A 16,258-nucleotide genomic window follows, 5' to 3' on the forward strand; every position below is an offset into this window, starting at 1 on the left:
TTTTTAATGAAATGATTCAACATCATGATTTAATGACTTTGATTTAATAAAGATGTTGATACCTGATAAGGTAGATAGATGTCTTGTTTTTTCCTTTAAGTGTGCTGGGGTGATCATTTGGTTGACTCAATCAACCCCTACCTTTCTATCAGCAACTAGTTCCTTCTTGGTGACAAATAAGATCAAAAATAGATGTTCTTCTTGCTGGTTCCTCCAATGTTCAAAAAATGAAATTATCACTAAGGAAGTAACACAATTGTTAGCTGTTCTGATTTTAAGAGAGAGAGAGAGAGAGAGAGAGAGAGAGAGAGAGAGAGAGAGAGAGAGAGAGAGAGAGAGAGAGAGAGAGATTCTGGATAACCAGTAGATTCTGGATAAATGAAGTCCCCTCTCCTCTATTACTATGGTAGGTTTGTGATTTGTAATCTATTTCACAAACTCTTCATCAGGTTCATCTCTTGGTCTATGGGGGTGGTAGTTTACTCAGATGCCATATTGATTTTGGTTCTGCCAATGTTATTTTTTACCTAATTGTTTTTCTAAAATGCTTCCCTACTCTGGCCTTTATGCTGAGTTTATCTTCCAATGCCACCCACCCTGACCTGCCCTGTTTCTTTTGCATGACATATAATCATATTTTAGTCATGAGGTGTCATCCTCCCCAGTTTCAGTGATATTTACAAGGACATTTTGGCTTCATGTTATGCTTGTTGTCCACTTTTTTCCCTTTGTACATATATGCATATACTTCTGAGGAGATCGATTTTATTGCTGCCTCCTTCCTTTGATTTCACCTACCTACCATAAAGCTTTTGGTTTTTCTGTTGTTATCCTTTTTACATTTATCTACTGTCTGTGACAAAGATTTTTAACCTTTTTTTTTTTGGTATTATGAACTCCTTTGGCAGTCTGGTGAAGCCCATGGGCTCCTTCTCATTAATGTTTGTTGTCTATGTTTGTAATGGAAGGACATGCTAAATTCCAATTAGAGGTTAAGGAAAATTAAGCTGTATTTTCCCCTCTTTCCCCCCCTATTTTCTCTGCTTTTTTTTACAACTCCCTGAAATCCATCCATACAAAGAACCCAAGTTAAGAACCTTTGGTCTATGATATCTACTGATATACAAATAGAGTTTATACTATCCTCTTTCTTTTCAGTTTAAAGCCCCTTTTATTAAATTTGAAAGAGTCCAGGCAAATATATTCTTGCAAATTCTTGTGTGGTAGCCTCTGTTTCTGGTCAGGAACCTAGCATTGGCAAACATATATTTTTTTAATCTTTAGGCAATTGGGGTTAAGTGACTTGCCTAGGGTCACACAGCTAGTAAGTGTCAAGTGTTTGGTCTGAGGCCGGATTTGAACTCAGGTCCTCGTGACTTCAAGGCCAGTGCTCTATCCACTGCACCACTGCATTGGCATATTTTAAAGCATTTTCCAGAAATACCAACCATATCCTCAGATACTCTCCTAAAACACCTATTCACTTCACAAGTCTTCCTTTCTTTTCTGCCTTCCATAGTCAGCAATGATGATAACACCAACTGTCTCTCCTATCTACAATTTCTTGCCCAAGATATCTAAATCCTTAGCAATATTTTCTGGGTTTCTTCAGTAATGTCACTAGATTTCTGGATTATAACTTAAGGTATTAGGTCAATAATTCTCCTCTTACAAAGTAATTATGAGAACTTACATTAAATTATGTGAATACGGGGCAGCTAAGTGGCACGGGGCAGCTAAGTGGCACAGGGCACTGGCTCTGGAGTCAGGAGGACCGGAGTTCAAATCTGGCCTCAGATACATAACACTCACTAGCTGTGTGTGACCTTGGGCAAGTCACTTAACCCCATTTACCCTTACCAAAAAAAAAATTTTAATTATGTGAATAGGTATGGAGACATTCAACTTAACAGGTGAAAGGGATTTTTAGTTCTAACATGATATCTAGTAAATGCTTTTCTAACTTATAAGAGCATTAAAGGAGATTATATCAGATTTTTGAAACATCATTAACAAGTGATTATTGAATCAAATTTATCCATTCAACAAAATATGTATTAAGTGCCTGCTTTGTGTGAAGAGCATTGTGTTCAGTGTCCAGGGGCATAGAAAGATAAGTATAGTCAGAATGTCTATTTTCTGTCTAGAGGAATTTTTTGGGGATAGGGGGGAAAGAGAAAAGAATAAACATTTATGTAGCACTTACCATGTGCCAGGATCTGCGCTAATCACTTTACAAATATTATCTCATTTGATTCTCACAACAGACCTGTGAGGTAGCTGCTGTTATTATTCCCATTTTGCAGTTGGGGAAACTGAGGCAAACAGAGATTAAATGACTTGCCCAGGACTACATGGTTAGTATCTGAGGTCAAATTTGAACTGAGGTCTTCTTGACTCTAAGACCAGTGATATATCCACTGTACCATCTCTGCCTCTAGGAGGCAGATGGGTAGGTGTTTATAATAAATTCCTTTTTTCCTTTGGTAAGATTCATCTTAAATATCCATTTCTTTCATCCAGTACTTCCCTACATTTGTAAACGTTAACTTCATTAATCGTTCTTTCTCGGGAATAATTGATATTTTGTGTTTTATTCCTTGTTTTAGTTACCAAATATTTTTGCTGTTTCACTTGCGCCTCACGCTAATCTGTAGTAGTTATGGTTCCCACTTTACAGATGAAGAAATTGAAGCATGGATGAAAAAGTTGACACTCATACAGATGTGACTTTTTTTTTTTTTGCTTTTTGGTGAGGCAGTTGGGGTTAAGTGACTTGCCCAGGGTCACACAGCTAGTGTTAAGTGTCTGAGGTCAGATTTGAACTCAGCATATAGTTGTGACTTGACCAAAGTCATGTAGGGAATAGCGGGGACTCAAATGAAGGTCTTCTTACTGCTCCCAGAAGCCATCATTAAAACAAAACTTCATCCCATAGAGGAATGCATGGTAACATCCCACCAGTAGGGTGGCCTATGGATCAAGCAGCAGACAACCACGGCTCCCAAGAAAGAGACAGAAGGAACTTGGTGGGGCATAAAATGAGGAAAGGCCATTAAAATTAAATTAGATCTTTCCTGTTTTTGCACACTTTCCTCAAATCTCATTACCTACATTAGTTCAGGGGAAACCTAATCCAAAAGATAAAGACATGTACAAATAATTCCTCACCTTTGCACAAGGCTTGACAATTTTAAAGAACTTTAAATCCACTGTCTCATTTGATCTTCTCAAGAACCCTGTGTGAGGTAGGCAGGAAGTTATTTGTATCTATTTTACAAACGTGGAAGTTGAGGCTCAGAGAGAATCACAGACTATGAGAACAGAAAGTGACCTTACATGCATTTCAGTGCAAGAAACATTTATCCTTTGCCTACTGTGTGAATAAATATATGAAAAAGCATTTACGAAACTCCGATTGTGTGCAAAGCAGTGCACTAATGGGAATGCAAACAGAGAATTCAGATAGTCCCTGTTCTTAAGAAGCTCACATTGTAAGGATGAAGACGACACAGACAGAAAGTTTTAGCTGAACATCAGACAGAAAGGTCTAAGGCCACATGCTAAGCACTGAGGGTGTACAGGTGAAAAGTGACCTTGTCTCTGACCTCAAGGACCTTCAAGTCTAATGAAGGGATAAGACTTGAGTACGTTGGAGTACAGTATAAAATGACTTGTAATAAAGGCAAAGAAGAAATCCAGACAACATGGTTAAAAAAAAAATAAGAAGGGAAAGAGTATTTTTAGCTGAAGAAGTCAATGTAGAGGAGATGATACTTGAGTTTGGTCTTGAAGAAAAAGATTTCAGTGGGGACTGTGTTGGTCTGAATGAATGATAGAGGGCAGGAAATGTCAGGATGAGATGGGGAACTGAATGAAAAAGTGAATTTGGCTGGAACAGGAAGTATCTAAAGGAGGAATAATACAAAATAAGCTCTGAGATTAGTTGAAACCATTCATTTTGTAGATAAGGAAACAGGACACAGAGTGGTGATTAAATCTGAGATCACATAATAATAGGGAGTAGCAGAGTTAGGACCTGAGCCCTGAGGTTAGGGACTACTTCTTTTAATTTTGTACTTTCAGTACCTAATAGGTACTTAGCAAATATTAATTGAATTGAACCACAAGAACTACTGACTCTAAATTCAGTGTTCTTGCCACTAAGACATTTGGACTCTCAATGGAAGATACTATGTGTCTAACAGTAAAGCATTATAGGGAGGCAGGTAGGTGGCATAGTGGATAGAGTAGGGGGTCCTGGAGTCAGGGAGACTCATCTTCCTAAGTTCAAATCTGACCTCAGATACTTACTAGCTGTATGACCCTGGGAATGTTACTTAACTAACTCTGCTTGCCTCAGTTTCGTCATCTACAAAATGAGCTAGAGAAGAAATAGCAAGCCACTCCAAATGAGGTTACGAAGAGTTGGGCATGACTGAAAACCTGAACAACTACAAGAAATAGTGGAACATTCTGAATGTCCCTCTATCTTTTTCCTTCATGTGAGAGCCTCAGAGTTTGACTCCTAGGGTCATTTGGTGGTTTTTACTGCTCCTAACTTCTCTTCAGGGCCTCATCTGGTTTTCTATTGGTGTGATTGGGGAAATTTACAAGTATTTAAAATAACCAACATTTCCCCCCAGAAATGACTTACATAAAAACAAGAAGCTTTGATAAAATTTATTTCTTAAGTTAAAAAAAAAGAGTGTGGGAGGGGAATATACAGAAGTTACAATTTTTTAAATGGGTAGAATTTAAACCCTGAGCTTCAATGCATATCTCATTGAAGCAAGGCTTTGAACATTCTCAGTTCCCTCCCACCCCCCCCCTTCACTGACTAACTGTCTTTCTCTTAGAATTCTTAGAATCGACTGTGTCCAAAGCTTCGTATTCCTATTCTCTCTTATTTCTGGTTCTCAGTTCTCATGCAATTAAATCATCCTCCTGCTAAAAGAAGTCTTAACTTCCCCTCTTGAAATGGAAAGACCTCCTAGACTAACAATCCACATGCTAGTCAATGTAGTGCCCCTCAACTAGTTGACTATTCACTAGTTGTCACGACACACGTGATGTTTTAGAATCAAATATCATTTTCCCCCAATGAATTAAACATACCTACATATTATTTCATTTGATCCTCAATAATTTGTGAAGCTGACAGCACAGCTATTATTTACCACATTTTGCAGATAATAAAAATTAAACTGAGAGATTTAAGTGATTGACTAGCCCATAGTCTCATTCAGAGGTGGAATTTGAACTCTGTGTCTCCAGGTCACCATGTTGCCCTATTCTCTCCAATAATCCACTGACTAATCTTTTGGAAGTGTTGTTCTTCAGTACAGCTATCTCTAAGTCTTCACTATGCCTCTCTTGCCTGGAACTAGGCTACTACCAGTCAGTCACTTGCTCAGTCAACTAGCCTTTATTAAGTGCTTATTATATCCTAGGAGTTAAGTGCTGGGGATAGCAAGAAAGGCAAACAACAACAACCACAACAACAAAACACTTCTGATCCATTTCTAAACCATGCTACCATGCATATATTCCTTGCTGCCTCACTTTCTAACTCTCCTTTACATTCAGATATAAATTTTGCTCGAGGGCAGAAAATCTCTTATTTACTTATATTTGTGTCCCAGAAGAGCTTGATAAATGAATTTTCTCATTCATTCATGTGGCAAGATCAATCAGTCAACAAATGTTTATTAAGTGTCCATTATGTACCGGGTCTTTGCAAGGCACTGTAGATACAAATGTAAAAACAAACAAACAGCAGCAACAATAGTGAAAATAGTCCATGCCTTCAAGTAGCTTACATTCTAGTGATGGCAAAAGCGTATGTAAATTACAAGGCAATATGAGGAGAAGCAGAAGCGGCCTGGGGAATCAAAAAAGGCCCAGTTTAGGAGGTGCTATTGGGACAGAACTTTTAAGAAAGTTAAGGGTTCTATAAGTGAGAGATGAAAGGGAGGTTCATTCCACTTATGAGAAACAGCCTATGCAAAAGCAAAAAGGTAGAAGATAGAATGTCATGGCTGGGAAATAGCAAGGACAGTTGCCTTGGATGATAGAGGGTGTGAAGGGGCACAATTTATAATAAGGTTGTTAAGGCAGTCTGGTGACAGCTTGCAAAGGGCTTCAAATACCAGAGATATTTGTAGTTTATGCTAGGAGATAATAGGGAGCAGGGCTTCCCTGGTAAATATTTAATAATGTCTCTAAACTAGATACACTTTCAAGTTTAATCTGCCTTATTAGCATTTTCTCTATGGCTTTCTTAAGTCTAGAAAATCAACCAAACAGTAGATTAAGCCCTGATTTGTAGCAATTCCCGAGGTGTAAATGTTCATGTTGACAATTTACCGATTAACTAGCCAGTTAGAGCTGCCTCCAGCACAACCATGATAAGGATCCACTGGAAACTTTGGAGCAGGAAAGTGATATAGTTACATCTGTGTTTTAGGCATGTTACATTAGCAGATTTGTAAAGGATGAATTGGAAAAGGGAAGGGTGGATGCAATAGGTTTAATTTTGAGTCTATTAAAATAGTCTGATTAAGAGGTGATAAGGGCCTTGGGGTATATGACTGTAAAGAAGGAAATGAGTGTGAAACATGTAGAATTGGCAAGTCTTGGCCATGGTTTAGATATAAGTTTGAAAGGGTGAGTGAAGAATTGAGGATGACTCTGAGATTGCAAATCTTTGTTACTGGAAGGACCAGTATCCTCTAATAGAAATAGGGGAGTCAGGATGAGAGAATGGTTTTGGGCAAAAGATAATGAATTCTGTTTTATACATATTGAGTGAGATACCTGCAGAACATGCATTTGAAAATGTTCAATGAGCAGCTGACAATATAGGACTGGAACTCAAGAGAGAAACCAGGGTTGAATAGGGAGGGAGGGAGGTACTGGAGTCATCTCTATAGATATGATTACTGAACTTTTGGGAACCCAAGGACACCAAGAGAAAAAGCATAGAGTAATAAAGAAAAGATCTTAGGTCAGCTCTTTGGGGTGCCACAGTTAGGGAGTGTGGTCTGGATTGTGATCCAGAAAAAGAGACTAAGAAGGAGCTGTCAGATAGGAAAGAAGAAAAAAAGAAGAGAGAGCAGTATTAAGAAAACCAAGGGGAATCCAGAAAGAGAGAGTGGTCAACAGTGGTAAATACTGCAGAGAGATCAAGAAAGGTTTGAAGACTAAGGAAATGCCAATGGTTATTCCTGGTAGAGATGGATAATCTCTAGAGACCTGGATGGTCTCCAGCTTATCAAATTTCTTTGTAAAACATGGTACCTAGAACTGACTCCCATACCCCAATTGTTGTCTCTCCAAGGCAAAGTAGATCAATGATTGTGTCACTTCTCTAGCTCTGATACCATACCTCTTTTAGGGTAGTCTGTCTGCATTAGCTTTCATTATGATATCATCTACTTGGTGTGATCTCATATTGAGTCTACTACCATGCCCAGATCTTTTTCAGATGAATTGCTTTAAAAAAAAAAGTCCCACATCCCTTGTCTAGAAAATGGAGACTTTCAGGTCCCTGTCAGCACTAACAAAATTCGTAATTGCGCTTTTGGGGAGTGTGTTGGAAATGGAGAAGTGTCACTTTGGAGAACAGTGTGGTGTGGTGTGAGCTAAAAGTAGGAATAGCTTGTACTCCTTGGTGGTTCTTCCTATTACTTCTACTCTTGTTTCTGAACATTTCTCTCATGTGATGCCAAGTTTTTAAAAATAAGTTCAGGGAAAAGGCCAGCTTCAAGGCAACATGAACAGTGAATAAATTAAGTCTGGAAAATGCAAATGTGTTACGCTAGTCATTTTTAGCCTTATTCATTACATCATCTCCAAATGCAGTATGTATTGATCTGAAAAAAGACAAAAACAGTCATACATGAAGGAATCAGGTCATAGGAGATACCATCTGAAAATCTTCTGAAAATATTTCACCGTAAGATTTCGATCACTCAGGTCACGTGTTTTGATCCCGGCAGCAAGCTCTAAACAATGATGCTTTTGGCAAGAGACAGTATAATAGAAGAAGCACAGGGCTAAGAGTCAGAAGGACCTGACTTTGGTCTGGATTCCATCACCACTTCTCTGTGTATTCTTGGGCAAGTGACTTAACTTCCCTCAACCTCATTTTCTCTATCTGTAAAACGAGTGGAATGGCCAAGATTATCTCTAAAATGCCTTCCAGCTTTGATATTCAAAGATCTATGTTTCAAGTTGGTAAATTTTTGACTCCAATATTTCCTGCCTCCACATGGCTACAGCCTTCTCATCTCTCCAGCCCTCTTCATCCCACATACACAACATAGGGCAACATATTTATGCTGCTCAGGAGGCCCTCCTATCACAGAGGAAAACAATTATGTAACCTTGAGCAAGTCCCTTCTCTCCGGGTCTCAATTTCTCTATCTAGTTAACAGAAGATTAGGACTACATGATTTCTCAGACACCATCCAGTTCTGACATCTTATATGACATGTCACAAAAGTCTTAGTGCAGTTTGAAGCTTAATAGCTAAGCTGTTAAGCTTCAAACTGCACTAAGACTTTTGGAATACCTCAAATTATATACCATTTTATGGTTCTAAAGTGCCTTCTAGTTTTGACATATGTTTTCAAGTTTCTTTTAGGTTTAACCTTCTATATTCTATATTCTAAGTTTCTTCCAGCTCTAGTATTCTATTTTTAATTGTATGTGTATGTATGTATTGTATGTGTTCTAAAGTTCCTTCTAGCTCATTCTATGTTCTATGTTATAATATTCTATATTTTAAAGTCCTTTTTGACTTTGGGGGGTATAAGTTCTGTGATGAATACATTTCACCCTAAGGGATTAGTACTTAATGTGTTGAAGTAGGTGGTTCAGTGGTTAGAGTGCCAGGCCTGGACTCAGAAAGACTGATCTTCCTGAGTTCAAATCTGGCCTCAGATACTTACTAGCTGTGTGACCCAGGGCAAGTCACTTAACCCTGTTTGCCTCAGTTTCCTCATCTGTAAAATGAACTGGAGAAGGAAACGGCAAACCACTCCAGGATCTCTGCCAAGAAAACTCCAAATGGTATCGTGAAGGGTCAGACATGACTGAAAGAGGACTGAAAAACAACAATAAAATGGGGGGGTAGAGGAAAAGGAAAAGTATTATTTAATTTGAATCTTTGATATTCCCATTTCAAGTTGGGAGTGCCTTAGAGGCCAGTGAAGGGAGGTGGGAAGGGAAACTTCTTATATCAATCATATAATACAGACAGCCCCAGTGGATCAGGCCATCTCTGGTTGTACTTTGAATAAAGGAAAGAATATTCACTTCAGTCCAGGACTATTGCCTACTGTGCACAGATCTCACCCCACTGCTGCCCCCAGTAGCCTTGAATACAGACACCTCATTCCATTATTAGCATGGCCCCTGCCCCCGGCTTTCCTGAAGCCCACACACATGCCTTCACTTAGAGAGCTAAAATGGAACATCTGACCATTAACTAAGAAGGAAACTTGAAAGAGTGCTTGCAGTTCTTGGCACTGTCTTTGGGTAGAGTTCTTAGAACTGCCCTTGGTCCTGGTCCTGTAATAAGGCTGTGGCTTCCACCTCCACCAGAAACAGCCAGAGCCCACACCTGAACAAAGCAGGAGCTGTCTCCGTGGGACGCCTCTATTCTCAAAATAAATGTTCAAGAATTGGCTGCCTTCAGAAGGCTGTAATTACATGTGGCAGATGATTTCTAGGATGTGGCCAGGCACCAAAGATAGAATCTCCACTGCTACAGCCCTGTAAGGTCCCTTCAGAGAAAGTCTGTCTATAAAGAAAGAAAATTCGAATTCACTAAATAGATTAACTAAGGAGAGATTGATCACTTTACGGAAAAAAGAAAATCCTTTCCTTTATAAAGAGGTTCACTCCTGGCTTCTTTGATAATGTAGCAGTCCTCCAAATATATGCTATATGCATGATTCTGCTGACCCAAATTCTATTTACACATAACTTGCTCAAGAAAACATTTATTGTAGGAAGCTAGGCATGGTTACCTTTAGGGAATCATACTATCACTGTATCCCAGGGGTGGGGAACCTGAGGCCTCGAGGTCACATGTGGCCCTCTAGGTCCTCAAATATGGTCATTTGACTGAATTAAAACTTCACGAAACAAATCTTGGTTTGTGGAGTTTGAATTTGGTCAAAGAGCCGCACTTGAGGACCGAGAGGGCTACATGTGGCCTCGAAGCCATAGGTTCCCCACCCCTACTCTATCTTATTGTCCCTCAAAAGTAGCACTATTCCATTTGAATAAAATTAAGAATCAAATGAAGGAACACAAAAATGGAATCTTGGAGTCATTGCTAAATTTTTATTTTATTTTATTTTTTGCGCGTCAGTGGGAGGCTGGGGAGGTGAGAGAGGAGTTTACCACAGCTCCAGCCCCCAATACGATCATTTCTTATTTCCTATTTCCATCATCATCCATATCATTACTCTTGTTGTTGTTGTTATTAGGGATAGCTACAGGCTAGAGATAGGTAGATAAGGACCTGATGTCAGAGGCAGGAAGACCTGGGGGTCAAGTCTTTTTTGTTGTTGTTCAGTTGTTTTAGTCATGTCCAACTCCTTGTGACTCCATCTCAGGTTTTCTTGGTGAAAATACTGGAGGGCTTCACCATTTACTTCTTCTCCAACTCATTTTGCAAGATAAGAAAATTGAAGCAAGCAGGCTTAAGTGACCTTCCCAGGGTCACACAGCTAGTAAGTGTCAGAAGCCAGATTTTAACTCAGGAAGATGAGTCTTCCTGATTCACAGCCCAGCACTGGAATCCCCTGTGCCACCTATCTCCTCTGGTGTCAAGACTAATCTCTGATATGTGATCCTTGGCAAATCATTTACCCTTTCATCACTCTCTCTCAGGTTCCTATCTTCATAGGCAGAAGCAGCTTCTTCTCTTGGTGCTCCACACACCAGTGAAATCCCCATCTGGTTAAAAACAATGACAACAGTGGGCAGCTAGGTGGTACAATAGAGTCAGGGAGATTCATCTTCCTGAGTTCAAATCTGGCCTCTGACACTTACAAGCTGTGTGACCCTAGGCAAGTCACTTTACTTTCTTTGCCTCAGTTTCCTTATCTGTAAAATGAGCTGGAAAAGGAAATAGCAAAGCCCTCTAGCATCTTTGCCAAGAAAACACCAAATGGGATCAAAGAGAATCAACATGACTGGAACATTCAGCAAACAAACAAACAAAAATCTGTTATTTTGAGCTTCAAAGACTAGCTATCAGCGCTTAGAAAATTTCTTACCCTGGGATAAAGCCCTCAGTCATCCCAGCCCTAGTTAGGGCTTTGCATAGCATAGTAAGATTAGGAATTGGAAGGAATTTTGGAGATCTTCTAGTTCCATTCCCTCATTTTTACCTTGGGAGTGATGAAAGCCCAGGGAGGAGAAATGATTTCCCAAAGGTTACAACAAAATGAATGGCAGAATTGGGGTTCTAGTGGAGGTTCTCTGACTCCCAGGTTGTTGCTGTCCCCACTGTCTCACGCTGATCAAGATGTCTAAGCACTATCACTAGACATACTAGAATAAAGATAGAAAGCTAAACCATATTTGAGAAAGGAGAGATATGATGGAGAAATACTCTCCTGCTTTTTATTTAATATCCACGTTACTTAGTGGCTCTTAAGATTGTTTTCATCAGTTGCCTTTCCATTCCACATGTCTCTTGATTTCCTGAAAAATAAAATGAGAAAAGTGAAGGGAGTATGATCCCCATGCAGTTGAGATTGAGTGGCAATGATAAGTAGCCGTGGGGCAGTGGAAAGAGATGGACGGCCTCTGGCACTGAACTGGGGGGCCTATGTATGAAGTCTCATTACAAATAAAGAATTTATATTTTCCATCTGTGGGCAGCTAGGTGGTTCAGTGGATAGAGTACCAGGTCTGAACTCAGGAAGACTCCTCTTCCTGAGTTCAAATCTGGCCTCAGACACTTGCTAGATGTATGACTTCACCTTGTTTGCCTTAGTTTCCTTATCTGTAAAATGAGCTGGAGAAGGAAATGGCAAAGCACTCCAGTATTTTTGTCAAGAAAACCCCAAATGGGGTCATAAAAAGTAGGACACAACTGCAAAATGACTGAACAAACAACTATTTGTTGCCTAGGTTATTTATACTGGGTTGGCTGGCCCAAGAAAAAAATTGCCTTCTAATCATCCTATTTCTCCCTACTCCTGGTGTTATCCTGATTCTAGCTTTCTCCTTCCTCTTTGTCCCCTGGTATCTACAATGGTAGAGGGAGTTGACTACAGTGGATTCCATCCTAATCCCTATTTCTTTCCCCAAAGCTAATAAATGGCAGTGCCAGAACTCAAATTCAGATCTTTATTTTACAAGTACAGTTTGCTCATACCATACTGTGTCTCAAAGGAATGGGGCATGGGTGGAGAAATAAGGCCAAAGACTTGGGCCTTCTTTCTGGCCTTGTGGGGTGACTAGATTTCAGTGTCAGTTAGAAACTCACTATTTGCAATATTATTTCCAGCCCAATCCCCTCATTTCTCAAATGAGGAAACTGAAACTTCCAACATCAACAACAAATGAGAGAGATGAAGGGATTTGCCCAAGGTCAGAAAATCCATGAGTAACAGAGCTCGTGCTGAAACCCAGATCTCCTCATTTCCCATGTAGGGTTCTTTCCACTGGATGTGCTCTAGTTACCTTTCAGTAACAATCATCTTCCCTAGCCATCAACTTGTACCCAGTGCCAGGCCAAGTTCTTTATTTGAAGGCCATAATTGGCAATTTGACATTCTATGTGCTGCAATGGAAACACCATTGGCTCTCCACCCTGAGCTGAAATTGCAGTGTGATCATCATCTCAAAATAGGTATCTACGTTTGGTCCTCCTTCAGAAATGCCTCTTGGCTTTACAGGAGGAACGAAGAATTGCAGGGGATGTTTAAGAAAACAAACAAAAAACAAAAAAAACAACAACAAAATAAAATATAAGTCATAGGATGTAAATCTGGAACATGAGATAGAAATCTGGCAGGCAGGATGTTAAGGTAATGTCCTCAGCATTGGATATTCTGGAGTCCTCAGAGACCCCAGATGATCAGAGAAGCCGTGTACAGAGCTCTAACTAACATTAGTAGGATCACATGCCCAAGTGTATGGAGCCCTCTCTTATCACCTTGAGTAAATTTATTGCTAAATTTTCAGTGTCATTATTTAGACCTCAGTAATCAGGGCTTAATTCATTTTGCTTTGTTTTGTTTTGTTTTGTCTAGACTTATGAAAGTAATGAAGAAAATGTTAATAATGTATATTATATTTAAAAGTGTATTGTAGTTATATTTTATGTATAATGGAAAGCTGGTTGTTAAACATTTATCGACACAGGAATTCTCTTTCTTGAGGGTACTGCTTCTAAGGACAAGAGACTCAGGGTGCAAGAAATTGTCTCCTGGCATGTTTCTCTATCATTTATCCTCTCTGTTACTTCCCAACTAACAGGCCATAGTCTCTTTCCAGTGTTTGTTTTCATCTAGTTATCTAGTTTTCCTCTTGGAACCTAGGTGTCACAGTGGCTAGAACACTGGACTAGGAATCAGGAAGACTCATCCTCATTAGTTCAAATCTAGCCTCATGCACGTACTAGCAGTGTGACCATGAGCAAGTCACTTAACCCTGTTTTGCCTCATTTTTCTCATCTATAAAATGAACTGGAGAAGGAAATGGCAAACCACTCCAGTATCTTTGCCAAGAAAACCCCAAATAGGGTCATGAAGAATTGGACATAACAACAGTTTTCCTTTAATTCAGGGATTCTTCAATTTTTTTTTGTCATGGACCCCTTTGGCAGTCTTATAAATCTTATGGATAAACCTCTTTTCAGAATAATGTTTTCAAAAGCATAAAATAAAAATACACAGGATCCCATGTTCATGGGCCCTAAGTTAAGAACTCGCTTTCTCATCAGAGTTCTTCTCTAGAACTTCTGAATTTCCTACGTTGAAGGAAATCATCACCCAGTGTCTGGGACCATCTTACTCTGCTACATATACCCTGAACATGACTGTGCCCCCTCTACAGGAGACTAGACATTCCCAGATCTGTAGCCATATTATATCACTGGGAGGATCTTGCAAAGAGTTAATTAAATGTAATCTATTTAGCATTCCTGATGACATTCTCCCATCTTCTTGGTGTTAAAAAGATAGGTTTATATGGCAGCAAGCAGATAAGGAGAATATAACCAAGAATACTGATAGCTCACATTTACATAACTCTCTACACTTTGCAAACACTTCTATGCTATGAGGTAGATAGTTGATGTATTATTGTGTTGTCATTTCAGTCCTATCCAACTCTCTGTGGCCCCATTTGAGATTTTCTTGGCAAAGATGCTGGAGTGGTTTGCCATTTCCTTCTCCAGCTCATTTTTACAGATGAGGAAACTGAGACAAACAGCATTAAGTGACTTGCCCAGGATCACACATCTAGAAGTGTCTGACGTCACATTTGAATTCAGGTCTTCCTGACTCCAGGGCCAGTGCTCTATCCATTGCTCCTCCTAGTGGCTTCAAAATAGTATTAGCCCCATTTTAAGGATAAGGAAACTAAGACTTAGAGGAATTATGGGACTTCCCTAGAATCACTTGCCCACTAGTAAGGGATAAAGCTGGGTCCTGAAACCACATCAGTACCTTTCCTACTACCCTGGAATTCACGTATGTCTTCAAGTAGAACACACTAATCCCTTATTCTCTAGGGACAAGTCAAGTCAGCTAGCATTTGTAAAGTGTCTACTATGTACCAAGCACTATGCCTTATAAGCCCTGAGGTTACAAAGAAATACCAAAACACCAAAACAAAACAAAGCCAACTAGTCCCTGCTCCCAAAGAGCTCAAAGTCCAAGAGATGAATATGAAAGTGAAATATGCATTCTGCCTTCCCACTAAGTTATTTTTATGTCCCAAGAGATTATAATCAGAGGGATAGGTTGATTGAAGTTTCTGTATTTGTTAATGCATGCTTATGAGTCTTATGTGTTCTTTTTACATTGAGAACTGAAACAAAGTTAAGTGATTTTGATCTTTAATGATATTTGTGAACAATTTGTCCTAGTTGACCAAAAAGTTATAGTGGGTGATGATAAATGAGGTCAGGAAAGGGAACCAGAATAATATACTAGTGCCTTTTCAGGGAACAAACTGTTCATGAAAGTAGTAGTAGTTGTTGTACTTATAGTGATAATGATTTAGATTTATGTAACACTGCATTTTCAAAGTGCTAGACACATTTTACCTTGACTGATCCTCACCACATCTCTGTGAGATAGGAAGGGTAAATTTCACAAAATCACTGAAATTAAGAATTGAAAGGGAGTTTAGACTCTGTCCAATTCAACTCTTACCTAAAAGAGACCCCACTACAGCATACCTGATACTTCTACTTGAAGATCTTTAATTAGGGGGAGACTTCTACCTTCTGAAGCATCCCATCTTACTTTTAGATAGCTCTGAATGTTAGGAAATATTTTCACAAATTACCCCTAAATCTGCTTCCTTGCAATTTCCACTCATCACTCCTGGGTCTTCTCTCTGCAGCCCAAAAGACCAAATCCAGTCCCTCCTCTCCATAACAGCCCTTCAAACAGTAGAATACTATTATTGTGGCACCCAAGATTCTTCTCCTCCTCACATATCCCCAGTTCCTTCAACCAACCTTTTGTAGCAATGACTCAGGGATGTTCATCATTCTGGCTGTCCTCAGGATGCTCTTCAGTTGATCAATACCCTTCCCCAACTGTAGCCTCAAGAACTGAACACAATACTGGAGATGTTGTCTGACAATGGCAGAGGACAGTGGCACTTTTACATCCTTATGCCTGGAAGCTGTGCTTCTCAGGGCAGTCCAAGATCACAACAGGTTTTTTTTTTAGCTTTTATTATCATTCCCAGTTTATAGATGAATTAACTAAGACAGATAGATTGTGTAGTGGATAAGTTGCCAAGTCAGGAATCAGGAAGACTCATCTTCACGAGTTCAAATCTGTCCTTAGTCACTTGTTAGCTGTGTGACTCTGGGCAAGTCACTTAACCCTGCTTGCCTCAGTTTCCTTATCTGTAAAATGAGCTGAAGAAGGAAGTGGCAAACCACTCTGGTATCTTTCCCAAGAAAACAAAAAGAATCAGATATGACTGAAGTGACTGAACAGCGAGCTAAGAGTCGCTCGATTTCAGACTCAGGCCT

General features: G+C 39.5%; 1 protein-coding gene across 1 annotated transcript in view; it reads left to right on the forward strand.

Annotated features, from left to right (window-relative positions):
- Positions 1-16,258, forward strand: part of TG (thyroglobulin) — a 364,454-nt gene that overhangs the window by 177,732 nt on the left and 170,464 nt on the right. The gene's annotated exons all lie outside the window — the stretch shown is intronic.

The sequence above is a fragment of the Phascolarctos cinereus genome, unplaced genomic scaffold, assembly GCF_003287225.1.
Source record: "Phascolarctos cinereus isolate Bilbo 61053 unplaced genomic scaffold, phaCin_HiC Scaffold_4;HRSCAF=312, whole genome shotgun sequence".
NCBI classification, from domain to species: Eukaryota; Metazoa; Chordata; class Mammalia; order Diprotodontia; family Phascolarctidae; genus Phascolarctos; species Phascolarctos cinereus.